The 8995-nt window shown below is 34.7% G+C and overlaps 1 pseudogene; it reads left to right on the plus strand.

Moving 5' to 3' along the window:
• Nucleotides 1-3181: 3181 nt before the first annotated feature.
• LOC111377203 lies at nt 3182-8682 on the plus strand (annotated as a pseudogene).
• Nucleotides 8683-8995: the final 313 nt, after the last annotated feature.

Below are 8995 nucleotides of genomic sequence, written 5' to 3' on the forward strand. Positions count from 1 at the left end.
AGTAAAAAATAAAATAATAATATCAATCTAAATTTAAAATGTAAGTGCACATTGTAAAATTGGATATAAATGTCATCTTCAAAATCGTTTTTGCATCCCCATTCTATATTCAAATTCTGCTTCAATGAGAGGATCTAAAAAAGAAACTGAGTGCAAGTAGGTTGGTGAATTTTGCTTAGGGGAAAAAAAAAAAGGAAAAAAAGATGTAAATTACAATTTTTTTTTTATTTTTTGTCGAAAAATGCAATTTGTATTTCGTTTCCATCTTTTCATTGAAAAGATTTTTGACCAATTTGAAAATCTAAATCACAATTTAGATCTAATTTAAAGCATTATAAAAAATACTCTAACAAATAAAGCACTATTAGTTTTTAATAATTAAATATACTTATTTATTTATTTTTACTAAATTAAAATTTTACATAAATTAAAGTAAGTACAGGTGGCGCGCTGTTAGTTGAGAATTGCAAGCTCCGGAGTGTCGAAAAACGGTAGAAAAAGTCCAAAGGCGGGAGTCGGGACCCAACTGGAGTAAGTGGACTCATTATTTATTTCTGTTCAAAATATCCCAACATAAACTTGCTTGTGACAAGTAGGCATATATTTATTGCAAAAAGAAAAAAACTTCGAAAAATTTGCTCTGTATGTAAGTATTATGCCCTAGGTCCAATCGACTTTGGACATAAATGCTTTTATATATAATTAATGCAATTAAATGGCAGATCTATTATTTAATTAATAGACAATTAAATAAATAATAGAGTCCGTAGATTCAAATATTTGTAATTTATTAATCACAAGGAGTTGTGATTGTGAGATACAAATTACATCTGATTGAATCTTAAATCATCCGTGGTCGTAAGTAATAACGAGATACGGATATCGTTATTACGGATAGACCATCACGTGTGGCATTTCTTACTTGTGAAGTAAGTAGCCGATCTCACAAGTTAAAGTGTGGTGACACTTAAATGAACACGTGGATGTTTGTTATAGAACAAAACATTGGAGACCCGTCGAGAGATTCCACATGGATAACTATCTGAGTGTCGGTGGTTAATCTCTAACGTTCGGTAGTGAAATTGGTCCTTTGACTTGAGGTCGTCATGGTACCTTATATGAGGACAGTCATACTTTGGTGCATGTATAAGTAGATTCCCAACACTGTAAAACCAGAAATCTTCGCGAAATTTCTCCCTCACGGATGTATAAAGTCATTTTGACTTTGTAAAGAGACCTTTATAGCGAATCATGTGATTCTCAGTTTAACCTTTTTGCTGTAGTTTGCCGCTACATTTGTAGTTCTACAGATGCAGATAGTGTTTGGAATTTGTGGAGTGAGTTTATATTGTTCTTTGTTTTTTTGCGATTTTGTTTGCTTTGAATTTGGGTTATGCTGTTATAATTGCATTTATCTTTTATATTTTTGGGGTTTGGAAGAAACCAAAGTTTTTTAATGGTCTTTTTAGATTGTTAAATTTTTTTATCATTTTAATTATTTTGGAAAGTTTTAACATTTTTATGTTCTTTACTTTTACAGTCTTGTTTGTTTTGGATTATTTTTACCCGCAATCGACTATTCTTACTCGCATTTTCAAAGACTGGTGAGTTGTGATTTTATTTTAAGTTGATCTGGAGTTTGAATTTTGGAAGAATCGTAGTTTTATGGTTGGATTTGCAATTTTTAATTAATTTGGAAAACTTTTCAATTGTTTTTTAGTTACTTTTTCTGTAAGGTATGGAGAAATGTGTCCGTTGAAGACTGTTTATAGTTTTATTCAACAACTTGAAATTTGGAATTTCTAGTTTTGTTTGGTTGTAATTTGACAATAATATCATTTTGAGGCATTGCTTGATTGTAATTTCCTTCATTCATTTGTTATTGAGATTTTATTCTCATTTTGAGAATTGTTTAATTTCAGACTTTGGTTTTGTTTGTTTGTAATTTAATATCATCAGTTCTTGAAATGAGAGACACGAGTTGAAATGGATATGCCTCTGAATTAATCCGGTCCTTCGAAAGTTATGTTTAAGATGCTGTCTTTTTTTAGAGTTTTGTTATGGAAAAATTTACTCGTAATTAACATATTTATTGATTTGTTATCTACTTGCTTTACACTTTAGTATTCCCTTTTTGCCATAATTTTTTACTTTACTTGCATCAGATAAGTACAATTTCCCTTACATGTTTAACTCATGATTGAAATATTGGCTTATTTACGTTTACTAGTTATGATTCAGTTATGGAGACAACATAATCAGTCGGTTTTAATGATTACCCTCTAGGCTTTATCTCGACCAACTCAATCAGAAGATTTTTCATGAATTCATTTTTTTTTATCAATAGTTCAGTAGTTGATATCTCTTCACTTGTTTCTCACGTGAGCTGAAGTGATGAATTTTTGGCAAGAGAAGTTTGTGAGGTCAGTTCTCCATGGCCTTTATCACTTGCATTTCATTGAGTCAATTTGAGGTAGCAAGGGTTTCACAAGGTTCATGCATAAGAAATTTCTCACTTGTAATATTTTGGAAACCTAGACCTTCCCTCTTGTCTTTGACACGGGTATTGTTTCTTAATATTTTGGAGAATGATCAATCACTATTAGGTAGTTGGTGGAAATTCTATGATATTCCAGGAGGTTCTTTTTTAAAGAAATGATTTGAAAAAGCATTTTTATGCATGAGCTCCTTCGGTAAATTTTACTGTATCTTGTTTATCTAATGGAAAATTATTGCCCTCCAACCAGGTTTTGAAATTTTTCTATGCATTTGGTTCTTATTAGTTCTGCTGCTCTGCAACAGTTTGACGTAACACTTTACTTCTGATGCACTATTATGTCCTGATTCTTAATTTATTTTCTAATTCAAGTTTCACGATTGGAAATCGGTAAAAAGCTTAGGCGGACAATCTACTACTGAAGATGGAGCACAACCAGCCACACTTGTATCAATGTTGTACTTCATTGCAGACAAATTCCACAAAGGGTTCGAAAGTGGTTCTGAAAGAACTAAAAGATTTACAGAAGCACTGAAATCATTGTCGCTGAATAGGTTTTGGGCCGAAGATGTGGGATCTCGGAAGAAAATTCTCGATCTGCGAGGATCATTTCTTCAGAATTGGAATAAAATATTTGTACTAGCGTGTGTCATTGCTGTCTCCTTGGATCCATTGTTCTATTAAATTCCTGTGATTGATAATGACAATAAATGCCTTCATTTGGATCGAAAATTGGAGGACATAGCATGTGTTTTGCGATCCTTCACTGATATCTTTTACCTCATTCATATTATCTTTCAGTTCCATACTAGTATTATCGCCCCTTCTTCGCGAGTATTTGGAAGAGGTGTTCTAGTCAAAGATTCTTGGAAAATAGCAAAGAGATATCTGTCCTCTTATTTCTTAGTTGATATTCTTGCAGTGTTTCCACTGCCACAGGTAACAGAGGCTTTTCCTTTGGCATTGTGGTATCTGAATTCGTAATTTCCATTGCAAGAAGGGTTATCCAGAGTTTATTCTGCATGGAACTTAAGTCTTACGATGTTGGAATGAATGAAACTTGTTCTTTACCCTTTTTAAGTGTGAGAACTCACTTGCATACACGTGGATTTATAATTGGGGATCTCCGGTCATGGACTTTCAGTATTGAATATTTTTATGAGAGAAATTTTATACCTCAACAAGGAAAATGGTGTTTGTCATTGATCTTCAGCTGATGAGGATCTTTTTACAGTAAGAATTTTTATTAAGGTTATAAGCTGTTGCATCTGTAACTCCATCTGTTCTATTTCTTCCAAGAGCAAGATGCTTACCTTGTAGATTACTATAGAAATTTTGTACTACAAACCTGATTAGTTGAAATTAATTCTTGCCTTACTGATCAATTTTGTAATTTTCCTAGGTGGTTATTTGGATTATCATTCCTAAATTGAAAGGTTTGAGATCCTTGGATACAAAGAATATGTTAAAATTTGTGGTATTCTTCCAGTACGTACCAAGGGTTCTTTGTGTCTATCTTTTGTGTAAAGAAGTCACTAGAACTTCTGGCATACTCACCCAAAAAAGAATGGGCTGGAGCTGCCTTCAATCTTTTTCTTTACATTCTTTCAAGTCATGTAAGTTTTGTGACAAAGCTTCAAATGCACTTTTTTACTAAATTACATGCCATGCTATTTTCATTTTGATTTTGGGCAATCTTCAAGCTTGACTAGATATTATTTTCATATTTGACTTGGGACCTTGGGATTTTGTATTCCTTTATTTTGTTTGGATTAAGATTGTTTTTCACGATTGTTTTTTCAAGCAAGCAACATGTAGGCCTACCCTTAATAGGGTGGGTATGGTGCTACTAAGTAGATTTGGTAGTACTTTAAGTGCTTCTAGACTCTGTGTCCTACGAAAATGTTTGGATAATAAAAAGGTAATGATTGTGGTTTCTTCGAGATGTGTGGATAAAAAGTATGTTTATCAGCTTAAATTATAATTTAATTTAAGTAGGTGCCAAACAAGCACTAAATGGAGAATGGACCAGGCATGGATGGTCGCCTCAGGTTTTGGACGTGGTACATGGATAAGCTAAACCTGTTGTGAACCTGTGCCAATTATGTAATCGCAGAGGGAGATGGTTTACAAGGTTAAGTTTGATAGGTTAGGGTCATCTCCCCCTCCTGAACTTTTCATTCTTCTCTCACATGTATAAATATTATCTAATATGACATGTGCTTGTAATGGCAGTATTAATTATGTGTATTCAGCTTCAAACAGGGGGTGGATGCTTTAATTTTGGCTGACAAGGGGAGACAGGATGGGATCTTATGGAGAATCTTAGGGGTGGGATAGGGTGTGAGTCTAAGGGTGAATCTTGGGGGTGGAAAAATATGGGATCTACGAATGAATCTTAGGGAGGGGCCAGCATTGGGTGGGTGTGTGAAGCTTGTTGTCTGGCAAGATGGTGATTGACATTCTTGCTGCATTGTTCTTCCTAGATAGCTTATTGTGGGAGTGTAATTCTATAATTGAAAATCTCAATGGTAAAACTGAAACAGTTGTACATTTAGTATATACCTCTTATTGATCTCTTTGATCACTTGATTTTTTGCCCCTCTTATAGGTATTCGGTGCATTTTTTGACTTATTGTCCTAAAAGTTGTGAAACTACTTGCTGGAAAAAGCTTATGGGAATCAATCTGCTTGAAGGATGCTTCATATTGTCAATATTTCTTTGATCATTATGCTTTTGCCACTCATTTAGGTACTTGGAGCCTTTTGGTACTTGTTTTCAATAGAATGTGAAACTACCTGCTGGCAGAATGCTTGTGGGAATCAATCTGCCTGTAGACATGCTTCATTGTATTGCGAGGGCGATCATACTGTATATTAAATTTTTCTGAATGAAGCCTGTCCCATAGAGAATGCAAATAAGACAGTTTTTGATTTTGGGATATTCCTGGATGCTCTTCAGTCTAGAGTTGTGGAATCAACAGATTTCCCGCAGAAGTTCTTCTACGGTTTCTGGTGGGGACTGCAAAATTTGAGGTATGCTTGTATTTGATTCCCTGTGCTCATATGTTGATTTTGCATAATGATTCACGTTAATATGCTTGATTTCAAATTCCCCAACATCCGTCCTCATAGTTTCAAAAAGGGTTGTTTCATAATCTATTGAAATCCAAAGTGGGCTTTCCATTAGGAAGGTTTTATAAGAATGAGGTTAGGATATAGCCACATATTAAATGAATTACAATTAGTTTAGTGCCTTGGTGTCCACCCTTATTCAGATGTATGGTCATCTTGAAAAAAAAAAAAAGAAAAAAGAAAAGAGAAAAAAGAAAACCTGTTTGTTAGATACTTCAGTGCATCACACTGCTTTAGCCAGTTCAAAGAAAATAAACAAAATGGATAAAAGTTTAACCATTCATCTCATATTAGGTGTCTTGCCAATAGTTTTCCTTCACCTGTTGTCTTCTCTTGACATTTGGGCTGCAGGTTGTGGTAATGGTATTGAGTGATGAGTAGGATCAGAATTTTCAAATTTAATAGAGTTCGAGGCTTTGAGCTATTGACTAGTACTCTGTCTCTTAACCTAAGAGTTGTTTGTGGAAATTTAACCCCCTTTCCCTTAATTTCTATTTCATCTCTGTCTCCTTCTTTTCATAGTGGACAACAATATTCCTGTGAAAGATGGGACATGAAATACATGACCTCTATCATAATGATCAATTTTACGAGCTTAAGATTTTTGTTCTTGAAGCTTTTTTTATATTTAGAGGGTCTGATTTAGCATTTATATTTTACTCATCTGATGTTGTAGTTCCCTTGGTCAGAACCTCAAAATGAGTACCTTTGTTTGGGAAATTTACTTTGTAGTTTTCATCTCCATCTCTGGCTTAGTGCTTTTTTCATTTTTTATTGGAAATATGCAGGTGAGTGAATTACATCATTGTATCTATTTCTTCATTCAAGTTGTTTTTAGGGAACAATATCCTTGTGTGCAGCTTAACAAAACGTTGCACTAAGAAATTATTTAGCATCATTTTACTATTACATATACAAATAAAATGAAAATGTTAAAGTTTTAATTGAATATTTCTAGAAAAGTTTTAACTGATGGTGTATTACGGATTTTGACAAGTCAAAATGATCATTAAAGTTGTCAGATTTTAACGCCTAAGGACCATTGCGGTTACATTTTTTTTTTGTATGAATAGTTTGTGCAAATAAAGTATCTGGAATTGATTGAAAGCTTAAAGAAGGCCAGCCATTATAATATTTTATCTTAAGATTGTTTAAATTTCGAAACCACAAAAAATTCTGCAATCAAGAGTTTGAAAAGTCCCAAGGGTCGCATTAGCAATCCTAGGTTCTAACAAACTATATATGCTCGTGGTGCAATAGACTTTTTTGCAGTCCACAACTCTAAGATTAGAGAAAATGAGAGTGAAAAGACGAGATGCAGAACAATGGATGTCTCACCGTTTACTTCCTGAAAGCCAGAGGGAGAGGATCCAGAGTTATGAACAGTACAAATGGCAGGAAACTAGAGGTGTTGATGAAGAGAATCTGGTTCATAATCTTCCGAAGGACCTTAGAAGGGATATAAAGTGCCATCTTTGTTTGGCTCTTCTTATGACAGTGAGTTCTGCTGCTGCTTACAGTGTCCCCTACCGTTTCTTCCTAGTTATATATCAATTCATTGCTCTATAATTGTCATTGTAAATAGAATTGTCTTTTTTTTTTATCAGGAGTCAAGATGCTCTAGAATACAGAATAATTTAGTATTTATGGATGTTTAATTCTTCATGGCTTGGCTACCGCCTGTTTATGTTGAACTACTTTGAACTAAAAGCTTTAGTTTTAAGAGAGGGGTACATGTAATATCATATAATTCTTGTTTTCAACACGTTCCACCTCTCGTGTAGGTGGGATACATTTTTCCCCAAGTCTTAAACACTGGCACAATTTCATGGTGGTGACACTTGAACCCCTCCCACCGCACCCCAACCAGGAGCTTTGCTTTCTTTACTTGATTGAAAAGCTTAAGCTATATCTTGTCCATAAAACCCCTCATTCTTATTACTTTTTCAACAGAAAAATTGAAAAATCAGAAGGTGCTCTTGATCAAAACCACAATAACGACATCCAATGCCTCCCACTACACACCTTGGAATGCAACATTGTTATAGAGATAAACGTGCTTGTGATTAATGTCAGAAATCTTCAATATCCAAGTCACTTTGTCATACTATCGTTTGATGGAGCCATTTTTATATGGCATGACTTATGTATCCCATTTACTTATTTTGTGATAGAATATTAATTTCCATTTCTATTTTATCATGCACTTTAATAGTCCTAATTGTCAACAATATTTCAGGTACCGATGTTTGAGAAAATGGACGAACAGCTCTTGGATGTGATGTGCAACTGCCTGAAGCCAGTGCGTTACACGGAGAACAGTTTCATTGTGCTTGAAGGTGATCTAGTTGACGTGATGCTGTTTATAATGAGGGGTAAACTACTGATAGCAACCACAAGTGGAGGACGAACTGGCTTTTTGAATTCCGATTATCTGAAAGCTGGTGACTTTTGTGGAGAAGAGCTTCTTACTTGGGCGCTTTACCCCCATTCGTCGTCTAACCTCCCTATCTCAACAAGAACCATACAAGCCTTCTTTGAAGTTGAAGCATTTGCTTTAGTGGCCGATGATTTGAAGTTCCTAGCTTCCCAATTCAGACGATTACACAGCAAACAGCTCCGTCACACATTCAGATTTTCCTCACAGTGGTGGAGGACTGGGGCAGCTTGTTTCATTCAAGCAGCCTAGCCTCGTTATAGTAGGAAGAAGTTGGAGGAGTCGCTTCGAGAAGAGGAAAACCGGTTGCTAGATGCATTAGCGAAAGGTGGTAGTAGCTCCCCAAGTTTGGGTGCGGCCATTTATGCCTCACGTTTTGATGCTAATGCATTACGTGCTTTGCGAAGGAACAAGACAAGAAAGTCGAAAGTGCCGGAACGGATATCGCCCGTCCTGCTTCAGAAGCCCGCTGAACCTGATTTCACAACTGAAGATGAATAAACTATACAGTATGTTATTAAGTTACATTACTTTCAGTTGTGTGGCTTGGTTCTGTTGTTTATGAATGTAATTGCTGGATCAGATTATGATACATGTGAAAATCATACGTGAAGTCGTTTGTACGAAAATGTGCATGTGTGGGTACGTGGGGTAGAAGGGGCATGGGATGGGGATAAGGTTTTTTTTTTTTTCTCCAGAAAAATAAACTCAAAACGTTATAAAACAAAAAGTTACTTGCAGATAAATTTGACCAGCAAATCAATACATATTACATGCTTGTATTTTGTTCACTTACTACCCGTTTGATAGTCATTTTCTTCAAAATGTATTTCTCTCTCTCTTCTTTTTAACAACACATTCTTTATTAAAATAATATTATATTTAAATAAAAAAAAATTCCTTATTTTTCAACTACACATTTCACA

The sequence above is a fragment of the Olea europaea genome, unplaced genomic scaffold, assembly GCF_002742605.1.
Source record: "Olea europaea var. sylvestris unplaced genomic scaffold, O_europaea_v1 scaffold1621, whole genome shotgun sequence".
Lineage (NCBI taxonomy): Eukaryota > Viridiplantae > Streptophyta > Magnoliopsida > Lamiales > Oleaceae > Olea > Olea europaea.